This window comes from Hakea prostrata, chromosome 9 (genome assembly GCF_041222555.1).
Source record: "Hakea prostrata isolate BN-2017 chromosome 9, UWA_Hpros_2, whole genome shotgun sequence".
Classification (NCBI taxonomy): domain Eukaryota; kingdom Viridiplantae; phylum Streptophyta; class Magnoliopsida; order Proteales; family Proteaceae; genus Hakea; species Hakea prostrata.
Window position 1 is genome coordinate 62,703,930 of NC_142608.1, and position 16,992 is coordinate 62,720,921.

Genomic DNA, 16,992 nt, shown 5'->3' on the forward strand with positions numbered 1-16,992 from the left:
GATCAGAATTAAAGTGCAACAACAGTAGGTAATCTCATAGTTTCACAAAGTAGAAACCAGAGAACAAGTAATCTATGTAGTTAAGGAAATAACTGTCCTTACCTTCTAATTCGTAAAGGAACTTAGAGAATCAAGTAAGACCTTGACTAAACCTGAGAAGAAAGTCTTAAACAAGTGTATAAATAAGTTAGGAAAGATACATAGAAGGAAAGATCACAATTCAATCAAAACAGACCAAGAATGGGGTTGTTGTACTCATTGGTCGATTGATTGGTCACTTGGTTCAATCGACCAATGAGTCGACCAATCGAGTCGGTACGGAATTGCAGAATTTAGATTGGTCATAACTTCTTCGTTTGAAGTCGGATTGATCCGAAATTCGAAGGGGAACTTCCTAGGATGTATTAAAATCATATGGGAAGATAAAATCATTAAGTCATGGTCAAAATCTGGGTTCTTGATTTTACCCAAGAAACTAGGGTTTCAACCTTATGGTTCCCATAATAAGATTATGATCACGTAAAGAGGGAATGATTGTTATCAAGAAATCAGAGGAAATCTAGTTTAGGTTAACATAAATATTACCCATGAGGTTTCCCTCACATGGGAGGTTACAAAAGGTTTCCAGAAAGATCATACAAGGGTTAGGGTTTCAAGGAATTTATTTGGCTAGGGTTAAGATCATGATGATGATCATAGATCTCAAGGAATAGAATGAGATCATGGAATAGATGGTTGCAAGGATGCATCATCTTTTTCCTGATCTCAATCAAGAACAAGAACGAAGAAAGAATAATTTAGAAATCCTAATTAGGTTAAACATGGATCATGAAGAAAATATAGTATGATCAAGGATAAAGAATTAAAGATTGATAGGTTACAATTCTAGTAAGGGAAACACATTGATTGGAGGTTAACAAGATCAAACTAAGGGTTCTTGGTTTGATCCAAGAAGTTAGGGTTTCACCCTTTTTGGCTCCCATGAAAAAGGTTGAGTGCACCGGATGAAGGGAGGTAAATTGTTAGGTCAAAAATGACAAGAAAACATTCAATGATCAAGTTTAGGTTAACATAAATTTTACCCAAGAGGTTTCCCTCATATGGGAGGTTATCAAAGGTTCTCCGGATGATCATACAGGTTAGGGTTTCAATGATTCAACTGGCTGGGGTTGAGATCATGATGATGATCATAGATCTCAAGGAACAAGATGAGATCATGGAGTGGATGGTTGCAAGAGTGCAGAATCTTCTTCCTGATCTCAACTAAGAACAAAATTAAAGAAAGAAAATCAGAGAGAGAAGAAAGAGTGAGTATACACATACTTTTGCTACAGGAGGATGAAGATTTCTTCAAGTCTTGTGAGAGATCACCAAGGAATGCAAGGGAATTGATTAGATTAGGGTTCTAACTCGTTCCAGAGGCTTAGGAGGCAGATGAGGCGGAGTATTCCGAAGATTAGACTTAAATAGAGGAGACAGGACCAAATTGGTAAATTCAGAACCAATTGGTCGATTGATTGGTCAATTGGTCCAATCGACCAATGAGTCGACCAATCAGGACAGCAAGATTCAAACAGGGATTTGGAGGGCTATACAGGGTCAAATTGAGTGAGGTTTTCTTCTACGAGTCAATCAGGAAGTCTAGTTTCCAGAAATACCTTTAGATCAAGCATGGGAGTTCATTAGGTCCACCAACTAGGCTCACCTTCTTCGATGCGCAAGCAGGATTTGCCAGACATAGTTCAACAACTTCGGACAAGGATTTGGAGGGTTATATGGGGTCAAATTGAGTGGGGTTTTCTCCTACAAGTCCATCAAGAAGTCTAATTTCCGGAAATATATTCATATTGGGCACAGGAGTTCATTAGGTATTTCAACTAATTCACCCCTCTTTGGTGTGCAGATTCAAAACTAACACTGACAATGCTTTCAAGTGAGGGGCATCATCCACAATGTCCATGGGCTTGGGTTCCGACACCAAATCATCAACCAAAAGGGTCTGCAAGAAACAAGCTAAGATTAAATCAAGGTCCAACTTTAAGGTGTAACATTTAAACTAATCCTTCTTTACCCAAAACAGATAGGGTGCCCTAGCTAGGTTTGGCTGGATTGCACAGCAGGCATCTCCTCATTACCGGTACTACCGGAGCCGACCAGAAGATTTCTCAGTAGAACCATTCTGTAAAAGAACATTGACCACATCGAGACACGAAGATTCATCAAAACACACTTGACCATATGATTAAAATGCTCAAATCATACATAGGTTTATCAATATAATTAGCATATAATCAAACATTGGTCAAAATCCAAAAATTTCACCAAAAATCCAATTTTTCTCACTTTTATTAGCCTTGGTCGACTGGCTGGTTGACTTTCAGTGGACCAAGCAGTCGACCAAGCTCAACAGTAATGAAAAATTAGGCTTTTTAACTTCATTTCCACTTCATTTCTCATTTCTAACTCATTTCTCTGGTGGAGGGGCTCTAGAGAACACATTCACAAACACTTCTAAGTAGATTCCAAGTGGTTTGAGGCTTTCACAACATCAACACAACAAATATTACTCAACCAAGTAAGTAAATCACTATTCATCATCTTCTCAATTGATTTCTTCACTTAGATTTCTCAAGATACCATGTTAAACTTGTTGTTCTTAGTTAGAAACATGTTCATGCATGCTTAGAAACATAATCCCATAGTTTACATGCAATAACAATACTTAAACATTAAGCAAACACAAAATCTCAACTTGGTTTCGTTAACGTAGCCGAAAGTTCCCAAAATTTAGTAAAACTTCGATTTCTCCCAAACCGCTGAGAGTTTTAACACCAAATTTGATGCTACACATTCCAAATGACATGCTACACATTGCCATGCAATTTGTTTCAACCAATTTCAACAATATAAAAAGTCCCCAAATTTGACCTAAACGTCGAAATTCCTCTTTTCTAGCTTGCTGAATTTTCAACTTTGGGACGCGATTTCGACAGGTTTTCTTCGAACAAACATCACAATCATGCAATTCTAAGTATTGTGCATATGTCAGTATACTCAATTTCAATTTTCTCCAACTTTGAAAATTTCCAAAAAATTACGAAAACGCCCTTCATGTCCAATTTTGGTTAATCTTCTAACATTGACTTGTTGATCTTTTCTACAGATATTTATACACTATGGAGAGACGAGGACGAGGTGGTCGCGCTCGAGGTAGAGTAGTAGGAGCCAGGAGAGGTAGAGGTCAGGTGCCTTTGCTGCCACGAGCGGAGGTGATTGATCAACACCACTTCGTCACACCATTGACCGAGTTTCTTTACGATGTATACTTTGGGCATTGTCACATAGAGTATGGCCGACCATTTCGGGCTAGAGAGTTGACGACATTTCGGATTGGTGAGAGATTTGACACTTTGGGATGGACACACCTACTTACTGAGGATTTACCGGTGTACCCAGAGTTAGTTCGGCTGTTTTACAGCAATTTGACATCTTTTGTGGAGGGTCCAGCTGATCAAATGGAGTTAGTGATAGCGAGTCAGATCAGAGAGACTCAGATCAGATTTACTACTTGTACACTAGCAGAGATTCTCGGGGTTCCATATTGTCCACATGCATGTGTGTGGATATCAGTAGGGGAGGATTTCAGCAGACACATGCTTCCATATGAGTTGTATGAGATATGCATGACACTTTGGAATGATGACCGGTGTTATCAGCCTAGGAACAACGGTGAGATGATTCCATCGGCCAGAGTAATTGGGCGGATTATAGGGAGGAACATCATACCGAGAGCGGGACATCATCATGTGGTTACAGTGATGGATGCCTTACTCATCTATCGGATCTATATGGGATTCGAGATTGATTTGTCTTACATTATATAGAATGTTATGATCGAGGTTGTCACGCATCCAGGTGTTAGGAATCTTTGCGTTGGGATTCTATTGACATGCATCTTCAGTTATTTCGGGATAGATCTGGATGGTGAGGAGAGAGTTGTTGGAGTATTCCATTGGTACGAGGACCATTGGACTGATGCAGTTAGATCAAGTTGACAGGTCTCCCAGTCTAGGGGACGAGTCGGAGTCCGAGGATGATGATGAGGATGTTCCAGCAGAGGATCAGGCTGGCGATGACATAGGTGTGCAGGATGTCGGTCCCGATGATCAGGGAGTTCCCGCAACACAATTTGAGGTCGGGGGTACATCACAGGCTGCACCAGAGGCACCGGATCTGTATGCTCAGATGCAGTCTATGACTTCCATGATGAAGAGGATGGGAGTTAGATAGGAGCAGTTGTTCGAGAGTTTAGGAGCCAGGCAGAATCAGATATACGAGAGGATGGAGGCGAGTCAGTCACATATGTATGAGAGGCTTGAGGTGAGGCTTGCACAGATAGAGTCCAGGCAGGATCAGATTCAGTCTTAGCTCACTCAGATTACTGAGGATGTCAGAACATCCAGAGTTCGACTATGATCTCCTAGATAGATAGATTGTACTAGGATTTCAATTTATGCTTTCTATATGTAACCTGTTGTAAAACTTATTTAATTTAATGAACGTTATTTTGGTTTCATCTATTATTGTGCATTATTCACTTTCTTTTTCGTTTCATTAAGTGATGATTATTAAATTATAATTATTTTATGTTATTCAACAATTCACTTATGCTTCATTAATCGGGTTTCTAGTCCGAGTTATCTATTATTCACTTTTAAGAATAATTGAGTCACGTTGGATCTGTGACTCGGAATGTTCCGTTATTGTTTCTATGGTTGGGGCCTTACTTGATCTTGGGCTCTGATACCACTCTGTCACATCCACCCAGCCGGTATCCTATTTGGCATACTCGGGATGTGATCCACAGCCCGAAGATCCAGATCGAGCGGCCATGCCTCCCACATAATCATGAACAATATAATCAATGTGTAAAGTAAACAATAAATAGATCAAATGAATAAGAAAAGATAAATAATCAGAGTGCGGAAATATCAAGTGTCAACTTCTCATAAAAGTAACCTCAAGGGTAAAGAGTGATCAGAAGTCACTCCTTCAACAATAGCGGAAGGTAGTTAATCAAACTCCATTACAGATAGTATTAAGAGTAAATCCATAAGAGTTAGAGAAAAAATATTCAAACAATTACAGTCATACGGAGAAATGGGGCCTACGCATAGGTTTCTTCTATACTAATGATTAGTTCTTCATAAGTATAGATGAAGTGAACCCAACGTGGCCGCTCCCTCACTGAGGTGGGGCTAACTCTGGTACGGACCATAATCCTCCTCGGCACAGCAATCCTGACTCTCAATGTAGCCATCACCCGAAGAGTAGTATGCGGTATCATAGCTCAGGTCGTAGAGTGCGACATCAGGCTCTTCCGGCCTGCTTGGATAATCTAACAAATTGCACGAAAGGAATCAGTTCAAAAGAACTCAGCAAGGCAAGTCGTTTCATAATACACAGTTCATTCTATACAAATTACAGTATGATGCAATATGATATGAGACAATGATGATATATGACTCTAACCCTAAGTATGCTAGTCTCTAAGGTAGACATGCTTTAAGCCATAGCACCATACTTCTTTGGGTCGTCTGTCACTCCCCCTCAATCATAAGATATCTTGGATCTGCCGTGGTAATTGGGTAAAGTCCTCATCAAACCCTGGTAGGGGATTTAGTCACCACTCGCTCACATCACCATTGGTATAAGTATTGGCGCATGTCACGGCGAAGCTTAGCCCAATGCAAGTCATCTACTCAATCATATCATGTCAGATCCGGATACTTTCCCTATGGCACCGACCAACTCGATTCTGTATCCTTCACACTAGAGTCAGCGTATCCTATGGCATCGACCAACTCGGACTACGGACTCATCAACCCTATTGGTCATCCACAAATGGTAAACAGGAAGCTCTCGCGTCGTCTCACGGGTTGGTTACTGGTCTTGAGCGCCCGTGAGCCCAGGTCTATCCATTCGCAACCCTACCAATAAATGGCCCCTTTCGGGTATCCGCAGTATGGTTTCAGTCCTCTCATGGAGTGGATACCGGTCTTGAGCGCCCATCAACCATACTCTACCACGAGTCATTCGGTCTCAATACCCTTCCGATTTGGGTCTGATACAACAAGGATAATCCTAACCATACACCTAGACAAATCCTACGCATGTCATCCAATAACCCGGGAAAGCGTCGATGGACACCTTCGGAGAATATCCCATACTACTCCCTCCGATATCCAAGGACAGAAGTGTCGGAAGGACACTTCCCAATCCCAAGTCATACGTAGTCAATCACAAGCTCAATCTCATCACATCATACTTAATCAATGATTCATCATATAAACAAAGGCATATCATAACATGTTTGATCATATATAAAATCATAAAGTATAATTGAACATGATATTCTAAATGATGTGTAACATACTACTACTGATAAGAAAGCATATAATAGTCATGTATGGTAAAGGAATACGCATAGAAACATAACCATTATGTTCTCAAAATATAAGCATGTTGATATAATTAACATACTTGAGTTAACGACCATCCTTACCTTAATCGAGTTGTAAATAAATTCAATGATCACCAAAGATGGTCCCAAAAATCAGTGTTGGTACCCTAGAAAACATACAAGTAACATCAGAAAAGAAAACAATCGAATCAGTGGTTAAACAAATCAATTCGGTTGAGTATAGGGTGTTACCATCTCTTGGTTGACTGGCTTGGTCGACTTTCAGTCGACCAAGCAGTCGACCAAGACTTGTTAACCAGTGGACAGCAATGAATACTTGGTCAGAAACTGCCCTTCTGGTGCTCCGATCGACACGAAATTTGGAGGGCAGGTTTATAACTGTAAGGGGATACTACACACAAAATTTCATGACGATCCAATGGTTCAAATGAAAATCCCAATTCGAATTCTTATGTTCTATATGATAATTATCAAGAATCAAATTGGAATTGATTGAAATTGTAAAGCATGATGGGAATCAATCAAGAGAATGTTAAGAATCAAGTTAGAATCATAACCTCATAATAATCTAGGCTCAACATGCATCTACATATCATTTTTGAGTCAAGAATAGGTTGAATTGAAAAGAATCAAAGTAATGAAGTGCAAGTAATCTTAATGGAATCATAACATAGTATGAATGGGGCGATGACCATGAAATTGAAAGGGGGAAACTCATGGTTAAGTGTTTTCGAGGGTGCAGAACTTCAACCATGGTCTCAAGATCATAAATTGATAGAAAAAGTATAGATTAGAAGAAGAATAGAAGGAATCATACCTTGAGTTAATGATTAATGTATAATACCAATGATTGATGTCAAAGATCTTCCCAAACATCAAGGAAAAGCCCAAGAGAGTGTCCAACCTTGAGCTCTGGAGTGCCAATGATTAGTTTAGGTCTTCATTCACGATTTCCAAAAAGGTAGGGGCAAAATGGGAAGTGATTTAGTGAAGATTCGAATTCCATTACTGCTGGTCGACTGACTGGTCAACTGTCAGTCGACCAAGCTGTCGACCAAGGCATGGCAGCAACTTCAGGAGTGGATTTGGAAGGTTAGACAGATCCAAATTGAGTTTGGTTTTCTCCTACTAGTCAATCAACAAGTCTAGTTTCAAGAAATACCTTCGGATTGATCACAGGGTTCCAATAAGTGCTTCAACTATTTCAATTTTCATCGATGCGCAGATTTTCACTCAACACTGATAATGTGCTCAAGTAAGGGGCATCATTGTCAATGTGAAACCCGGCCCAAACCTAGCCAGGTCACCCTATCTGTTTTGGGTAATGAAGGGTTAGTTTAAAAGTTGACTTTGAAGTTTCACCGTGATTTTAATTTTGTTTAATGTTGACTTTGAAGTTTGACCGTGATTTCAGTTTTACTATCTTTGAAAATCTTAGGAAGCCATGTCAGACCTTTCTCTTAGGGTTGATCCAATGTCCCAAAATGAGGGATGATGTCTTTGTGGGCCATCTCAGTAGAAGATATGGTGTTTGACCCAAAACCCATGGATATTGATGATGGTGTTTCCTTATGGAAACTTTAATTGATTTGGTGTTGAACTACTCATTGGTGAAGAAGAACTTGGTTGATGGACCTAAAGCTTAGTTGGACATGGTTTGAAGACATCCCTCCATACTAGGTAAGTAGTATGATGTGTTGAAAGAAGCCCATCCAAAATATTGAAGTTACGCCCATTAAATCCCTATTTTTGAACAGGTGTTCCAGGCAGTGGCATTTTGGTAATTTTCTGTTTTTAAGGTTTTTAAAAGCTTTATTTCTTTTAATTTCGTGGTAAACATTCCCACTAGGTTTCTAACTCTCTATGGAACGTGGAAAGGACCTTAGATCTTCCTCTTTGGCAACCAATCAATCAGTAGGGTCAATTTGGTCAGTTTGGTGAAATCCTAGTAATTCTTGGACTCTTTGTGCTATTTAAAAGGGGGGAACTCCATGTTTTTCACTCTCAATCTGTTCTAAACCTTTGGAGAGCGTGGGAAGAGCCCTAGATCCTCTCCTTCAAAGCCAAGAAAGACCCTCAAACATCTGTTCAGATTTCTACATCGGTTTCTCTTCTAAAAGGTTAATATTCAATTCGCTTCTTCTTTAATTCATTTTTTCTTCTCTACTTCTGATATTCTGATTATGAGAAGCGTATTACACTGCTGTAATGACCTCTTCTCTAATTCTTTTAGCCTTAGAGTGAATCCCCCAGTTCACTCTATGTTCTTGAAGCCATATGGCGATGATTCTTGAATTTGATTCCACAAGCAATCTTGATGATACTTTCCCTGAATTTTCTACCTATCTTTATGATTGTGGGGAAGGTCTCATACTATTACCATGACCTTCCCTTGTGTCCTCATGCTTGAGGAGTTGATCCTTGTTTTTCCTTGGACCAATTGGCAACCCTTCTATTTTCTATTAATTCATTGGATCCTCCCCAAGACTTTCTTTATTATGAATTATTTATCTTTATTCCCTAGGGTGAATCCTTATTCTCCCTAGTCTTCCCATGGGATATTAGGATTTCTTTCCTTTGAATTTATTTACATTCTTTTCTCTCATTGGTAGACCCTTCCTAATTCCATTCTTGATTTTGAAATATTAATGAGATGTTCCTTTATCTATCTTGGGTTGTTTTTTTTTGAGAGTTTATTATGGGTAACTCTCATGGGAGGTAACCAACTCTTATGAGAGGTAACCATATCTGAGACCCTAATGTTCTTTTATCTGTTGGAAACTTCCCAACACCTTTTCAGATTGTGCAATCTTTGTTTCTCTTTCCCTAGGGTGAATCTTGATTACCCCTAGCCTTTCCATGAGAGCCATCAGTTTTGTTTTGAATCTGCGCACCGAAGAGGGGTGAATTAGTTGAAATACCTAATGAACTCTTCTGCTCAATCTGAATATATTTCCCGAAACTAGACTTCTTAATGGACTTCCAGGAGAAAACCCCACTCAATTTGACCCCATATAACCTTTCAAATCCCTGTCCGAAGTTGCTGAACTATGTCTGTCAAATCCTGCTTGCGCATCGAAGAAGGTGAGCTTAGTTGGTAGAACTAATAAACTCCAATTCTTGATCTGAAAGTATTTCTGGAAACTAGACTTCTTGATCTGACTCGTAGAAGAAAACCTCACCCAATTTGACCTTGTATAGCCCTCCGAATCCCTGTTTGAACCTTGTTGTCTTGATTGGTCAATTGGACCAACAGACCAATCAATCGACCAATGGTGTCTGAATTTACCAATTTGGTCCTGTCTCTTCTATTTAAGTCTAATCTCGGGAATACTCCGCCTCCTATGCCTCCTAAGCCTCTGGAATGAGTTAGAACCCTAATCTAATCAATTCCCTTGCATTCCTTGGTGATCTCTCACAAGACTTGAAGTAATCTTCTTCTTCTCGCATCAACGGTATGTCTACTCTCTTTTCTTTCTTCTCCATCTCTGATTTTCTTTCTTTAATCTGTTCTTGGCTGAGATCAGGAAGAAGATGATGCACTCTTGCAACCATCCACTCCATGATCTCATCTTGTTCCATGAGATCTATGATCATCATCATGATCTCAACCCCAGCCAGTTGAATTCTTGAAACCCTAATCTTGAAACCCTAACCTTTGAAACCCTAAGCTTGTGTGGTCATCCAGAGAACTTTTGGTAACCTCCCATGTGAGGGTAACCTCTTGGGTAAAAGTTATGTGAACCTAAACTTTATCATTGAATGATTCTTCTTGTTATTTTTGACTAACAATTTACTTCCCTTCATCCGGTGCTCTCAACCTTTTCATGGGAGCCAAAAAAGGGTGAAACCCTAACCTCTTGGATCAAACCAAGAACCCTTAGTTTGATCTTGTTAACCTCCAATCAATGTGTTTTCTTTACCATAATCATAACCTATCATCCTCTAGTTCATTATCCTTGATCCATACTATATTCCCTTCATGATCTATGTTTACCCTAGTTTCTTGGGTCAAATCAAGAACCCATATTTTGACCATGACTTGGTTATTTTATCTTCCCATATGATTCTAATACATCCTAGGAAGTTCCCCTTCGAATTTCGGATCAATCCGACTTCAAACGAAGAAGTTATGGCCAAAACAGTTTTCACTATCTCGTACTGACTTGATTGGTCGACTGGGTCAGTAGACCAATCAATCGACCAATGAAGACAGTAGCTTCAATTTTTGCTCAGTTTGATTCGTTTGCTCTCCGATCTTGTAGGCATCTTTCCTAATGTTATATCTATGATTGTTAGGGGTTTATTTGCTAAGTTTGGAGCCTCTCTCTTTGATCTTTGGATTATCTTCGGCGATAATCAAGGTAAGGACAGTTAATTCCTTAACTAAATAGATTGCTTGTTCTCTGGTTTCTACTTTATGAAACTATGAGATTACCTACTGTTATTGTATTTTAATTCTGATCTCCTACTGTGGGAACAGTAGCACTTGTTTATATTGTCTTTTTATTATTCATGATATATGAGTTACTGATTATTGCCTAATCTGATTTCTACTTTTACATTCTCTTGTATATGATGAACTACTGGTTGTGTATGTCATGATTGATCTGAGAATGTGTTTGCTTAAGTTTGGTTTGGGATTGGGAAGTGTCCTTTTGACACTTCTGTCCTTGGACATTATCGGAAATAGTATGGGATGTTTCCGGGGTTGCCCATCGACGCTTTCCCGAATCAATGGTTGTCATACCTAGGGATGTCTAGCAGTGTTTGGCTAGGATATACCCCTGTTATATCAAACCCGATTCGGAAGGGTATTGAGACCGAACGACCCGTGGTAGCAATGGGGATTCACAGGCGCTCAAGACCGGTGAAATGATCCGTGAGAGGACGGGAATCACATTGTGGGGGCCATTTATTGGAGGGTTGCATATGGCTAGACTTGGGCTCATGGGCGCTCAAGACCGGTGAAATGATCCGTGAGGGGACATGAGAGCTTCCCGTTTACCATATGTGGATAACCAATAGGGTTGATGAGTCCAGTGAGTAATATCCGTGACTCTAGTGGAAAGGATACCGGAAAGGATCGCCCGGGGCGAGGAATGGAAGTATCTGGACCTGAGTTGATGTAACTAAGTAGATGACTTGTATTGGGCTAGGCTTTTCCTTGACATGCGCCAGTACTTATGCCAAATGGTTGTGAGAGAGTGTGTTGACTTAACCCCCTGCCATGGTTTGTCCTGAGGGATGAAGGACCCATTACCAACCGGCTGCTCAAGACCGGTGAAATGATCCGTGAGAGAACCCAAGATATCTTATATGGTTGAGGGTGTGAGCGGACTTTCCTTAAGAAGTACGGTGCTATGACTTAAACCATGTCTGCCATAGAGACCAGCATACATAGAGTTTAGATGCATACATACATTACTTGTTTCATATTGCATTGCATCTTGTTATGATTTGCTTCCATGTTATTTATGTTGTTATGGATTAACTTGCCTTACTGAGTTTCTTTCGAAACTCATTCCTTCTTTTTGTACAATCTGTTGTTAGACTTCTCTACAGGTTCGGATTTCTTTGACGGTATGTACGAGGAAGCGCAAGGTGAAGAAGATAAGACTGAAGAGCAAGAAGAGCTGACTGAAGATGTGGATTAGATTCTTTTGTTTCTTCTAGACTTATCTTTTACTTTACTTGTATTAGCTTAGAGCTTTACTTAGATTTCGATCTACCTTCCGCATGTGTTTGTAGGGTATATTTCCATTATACTCTACAGTTGCCTATGTATTTGGTATCATGTTTTCCGCACTCTGATATTCTATAGTGATCTTTCTGAGATCCTTTCTTGACTTTTATTATAAATTATTTGAACATTATGATTTGTTCTTGCTTTTGATTATGTTATTGTGTGAAATGGATATGATCGTTCCTAAACTTGATCTTTTGGGCTGTGGATCACACTCTCGGGTATGCCAGTTAGGGTACCGGCTGGGAGGATGTGATAGTCAATGTCCATAGGCTCTGTATCCAGCATCGAATCATCAACTAAGAGGGCCCACAAGTCTCTTCTACCACCACTTTGGGTCTTCGGATCTGCAACAAGATAAAATCCAGGCCGGGTCAGGGTTAGGATAAGGCCGGATTTTATAGATAGTACCGGTCAAAATGGCGGAGGCTAGTCAAAGAGAGCCGAGAAGGATGAATCCAAATAGAAAAACAAGAGAAATGGTGCCAACACTACAGATTCTGGCAATACAAACTCGGCAGAAACAGAGAGTAACCGAGGATCACTCACCTCATCCTACTGAAATTTCTGAGAGTAAGGAGAAACATCTCATAGATACACTTATTGTTTCTCAACCAGAGCTGGATCCGAATCAAATCACTGCTCGATTTGAAAATATGCAACATCAGATCCTTGAAACACAGAATCTAATGAGATCATTCACAAAGCAAGTAAGAGTTCGACTAGAAGGAAGAGCTTTGATTTCACCTACTGGAAAATCTCACACTCTTTCCCGAGTTGAGGTGGTCTCTGACCAAAATCCTTGGATGCAAGGGTTGAGAGAAAGCCAGAGGAGATCAATTCTTAGAGAAGGACCAGGAGAGAGTGCAGATCCAAGTTACATTCCTCTGGAGTTGGAAGATCAAATATCATCTAAGGATGATCGTATAAGTCAAAGCCTGAGTAGGAAAAGTAAAACTATTGGAGTCGAAGGGATAAAAAGAGAAAGAAAAATCCGGAGGATGATAGATCTGAAGTCTATGGATCTGAAATCAGTAAGAGGTTTCGCATTTTAAATGATTAGATTCAGCAACTAACAAATAAGGATAATGGAGAAAATGTGGAAGAAGCAATGGATCAAAATCTGTTTTCTAGAGATATTATGTCAGCACCATTGCCACATAACTTCAAACTTCGAGTATTCACAATGGATGATGGAAGCTCAGATCAGTTGGAACACCTGGCTCAGTTCAATTATGTTATGATGTTGGTAGGTAACTCTGACGTTTTGAAGTGTTGATCCTTTCCGTTGTCACTGAAAGGTCCAGCAACAACTTGGTTTTTCAGTCTATTGCTAGATTCAATTGGAAGCTTTAGAGACTTAACAAAGATTTTTCTATTGAGATTCCAGAGCAGTATGAAAAGCAGAAAAATAGTGGATAACCTAGCAGCAATTCGTCAGAAGTTAGGGGAATCAGTTCGAAGCTATATGAAGAGATTCAATCAAGAATCAATTCAAATAAAAGACCAAAATGAAGCAATAGCTTATGATGCTATGTTCAGAGGTTTGACTGATGATCATTTGCTAGAGTTCTTAATTATGAACAAACCAGCAAATATTGTGGAGCTGACATCACGATGTAATAAATATGCTAACATGAAAGATATACTGCTAGCCAGGAAGGAGACTGATGGTGATGGCAAAAAGAAGGAAGAGGGAGCTCTATGATCTGATCAGAGAGATCGAAGAAATGGCTGGAATTATCCAAGGAATAGCTCTGATCGTCAAGTGAGAAGAGATGTTCCGAGACTAGTCCCAGAGAACTATACTCCTCTGAATGCCAAAAGGTCAAAAATTCTTATACGAATCCAACATCAGGGGTTTGTGAAGTGGCCAGCACCGATGATAGTAAAGGCAGAAGAGCGGAATCCAAACAGATATTGCAGATTTCATAGAGACCATGGTCATGATACAGATGATTGCAGAATTCTAAAGAATGAGATTGAGTGATTGATCAATCAGGGGCGGTTGGATAGATATGTTCAAAGAAGAAAAGGAGGACAGCAAAGGGATGTTGCTGAACAACCAAGAAGGTGGAATAATTGAGGACCAGGAAGTGAGGATCAGGCAAAGAGGGATTTTCAGCCTAATTCTCAAGATGAAAATATCAAAGGTCAAGAAAACCAAAGAGTTCAACAAAAGCAATCCCCTGTTATGATCATATTGGGGAGTTTAGACTTAAATTCAGTTTCAAAGTCTAAGGCTCATGCCAGGTATGTGAATTCTGTTGAATCTCATGTTATTCTTAAAAGAATTAAGAAGATGAAGGAAATAATCTTCACAGTGGAGGAAATGAGTGGAATTCTAAGAGCCACATGATGATGCGATTGTTGTTATCATCGAAGTGGCAAACAGAGACATTCACAGGGTTTTAATTGATACGGGATCTTCTGTACACATCATGTCTTACGAAGCCTTTCTACGGTTGAAGTTGGATGCTGTGAAGATAAAGCCTTGTGGAACAAGGTTATTTGGGTTTTCTGGAGAGTCTACTTCTGTAGAAGGAACTGTGGAATTAACAATAACGTTGGGACACATCCACAAATAGTGACTATGGTTACTAAATTCTTGCTAATAAAGAATTTATCGGCGTACAATATAATTCTGGGAAGACCAACTTTGAATTCTATTGGCGCTGTGGTTTCAACAAGGCATTTGAAGATGAAATTTCCAATTGAAGGAGGCATTGGAGAATGCATATCTGACTAGAAAACTTCAAGGCAAAGCTATACAACCTTTTTGAAAGCTTCAAAGTCCCAAGGTAAAGCTCTTGCCTATACTGTTGAAATTATGGATAATAGAGATGAAGAGAAAATCAACAGACTTTTTCTTATGGCATTTCTTGTGACTTCGGTCACTGGGAGGACTAACAGCAGAATGTTTTCTTTTCATACCAGATTTCTCTGGGAACAGATTTACCTGACTTCTCAGGTTTGGAATCAAACTTTTTCTCTTCTGAAGCAGCCTTTCGGAGTTCAGGAATGTTAGGGGTTTGATAAATATCAGTCCCTGGAGAAGAAACAGAGATCAGAATATAAACATGCAAAAGAAAAAACTCTTATGTACTTGGTAAAAGGTTGTGACTTGTCAGACCAGCATCAATTTTGAGGCCTGTTGCATCAATTGGTTTTCTAGAAGAGATCAGTTTCCATGTCTCCTGATCATACTCACTTAACGTGGGACGTTGGTTCAAAGGATAAAGGGATTTCTTTGTGTGAAAACACCATCAAGAGCGGTAGTTGGGAATGGGGATGGCACAGAAAAAATATTCTCTCTCCATTTCTTGTTATCATGGGGAATAGAAGAGTCGGTGAAGATTTTGGTGTTCTCACCCAATTCGTTAACAATGCAAGTTCATCGAGAAAAGTGGATATAACCACGCTCACATGAAACTTTGAGAGTATGATATTTTCTGAAAAGTTCAATAGATGGGATGCGACCCATTCTACGAATGAAAGCAAAGAAACAGTAAACTAACTTCCAACTGTTGGGAGTAAGTTGGCAAGGGCAGATGCGGTAGTAGTCAAGCAAAGATTGGACAATGGGAATTAGAAGAACTCTGAATCCAGAATCAAGGTGATGAAGATAAACGTCAATAATGCCAGAGCTAGCATCATATGGACGTTCAGAAGGTTCAGGAACCCATATTTTGGCGTCGGAAGGAAAATCTTAACGGCAAGAGGGCAAATGAGATTTCTTTACCATGGTTGGATACCATTCAGGTCCAGCATATTTGGGATCCAACTTCTCTTTGGTGGTGTCTAGAGGAACGTAAGGAGTAATTTCCTCATCTTGAGCATAGGGAGCAGGAATCCAGTCTAACAGAGCCTGTTCAGAAGATAAGGCATTTAGTCTATCCAAGTTAACATCTGAAGACGCATTAACTTGTTCAGAGGTGTTGGGGGCTAAAGGGTTAGTAGGTGGATCCATGGATTAGAAAAGCAACGACGAAAGTTCAGGAAATGAAAATAAAACATAGGAGGAATGATAGAGGAGTTGTAGAAGATTAAAGTTTGATTTTGAAGAAGAGAAGTAGGTTATGGCCAAAAGCAGGTGACATAGAGTGAATAAATACGGAGATGAAGTGACGTGATGGGAAGTTTCTTGAAAATTGGAGGGAAATATACGATGATTCAGATGAACGGCTGTAACTGTTTGTAATCGACGCTTGGGGTTAATCGGCGGATTTGGAAACATTGCGACTAGGCACGTGGATGAGATAAAAAAAAGATTAAGGAAAGCATTATAATCATGTGATGGTGAATAAATAATATTTATAGATCAAACGATGGATAAGAAGATAACGTCAAAGAAGCTGAAAAAGGTGCATTAATGAGGGGATAAAAAAGATCTGACAAGCAAAAATTTTTGGCTGATCCTCGAGGTGATTTGGGGGTTGAGCACAGTGTTTGATGATTACAAAAGATGATTCTACTTCCAAGAGGGATTATGGTTCGTTCTTTTAAATAGATTAAGATCAGCATTTAAATTGATGATGACTTAGGAATCCAAAATTGCAACTTTGGAAATTACGATTTCTGGAAGGAATATGAAACGTTGATGGATCAAGATTTTGCCACGTGGAAAGGGAAAGTGGAAATTTAATAAGGAAGATTAAGCACATGAAGAAAAGCAGTTGAGATTTGGGAAATCAAATACAAAAGGAACGGTTCGATTGAATCCAAGGATCTATTGATTGATCTCTCCAGCTGAGTTGAATTG